The sequence below is a fragment of the Austrofundulus limnaeus genome, unplaced genomic scaffold (genome assembly GCF_001266775.1).
Source record: "Austrofundulus limnaeus strain Quisiro unplaced genomic scaffold, Austrofundulus_limnaeus-1.0 Scaffold846, whole genome shotgun sequence".
In the NCBI taxonomy this organism is placed as follows: domain Eukaryota; kingdom Metazoa; phylum Chordata; class Actinopteri; order Cyprinodontiformes; family Rivulidae; genus Austrofundulus; species Austrofundulus limnaeus.
In genome coordinates, this window is record NW_013953248.1 from 62,272 (window position 1) to 62,654 (window position 383).

Consider the following 383-nt stretch of genomic DNA (forward strand, 5'->3'; position numbering starts at 1 on the left):
ATGCTGTATATCTGACAGGTTGTTGATCACAGTGAGTATTTGATGTATTTGTACACAGTATGCTGTATATCTGACAGGTTGTTGATCACAGTGAGTATTTGATGTATTTGTACACAGTATGCTGTATATCTGACAGGTTGTTGATCACAGTGAGTATTTGATGTATTTGTACACAGTATGCTGTATATCTGACAGGTTGTTGATCACAGTATTTCATGTATTTGTACACAGTATGCTGTATATCTGGCAGGTTGTTGATGACAGTGAGTATTTGAGGTATTTGTACACAGTATGCTGTATATCTGACAGGTTGTTGATCACAGTGAGTATTTGATGTATTTGTACACAGTATGCTGTATATCTGACAGGTTGTTGATCACAGT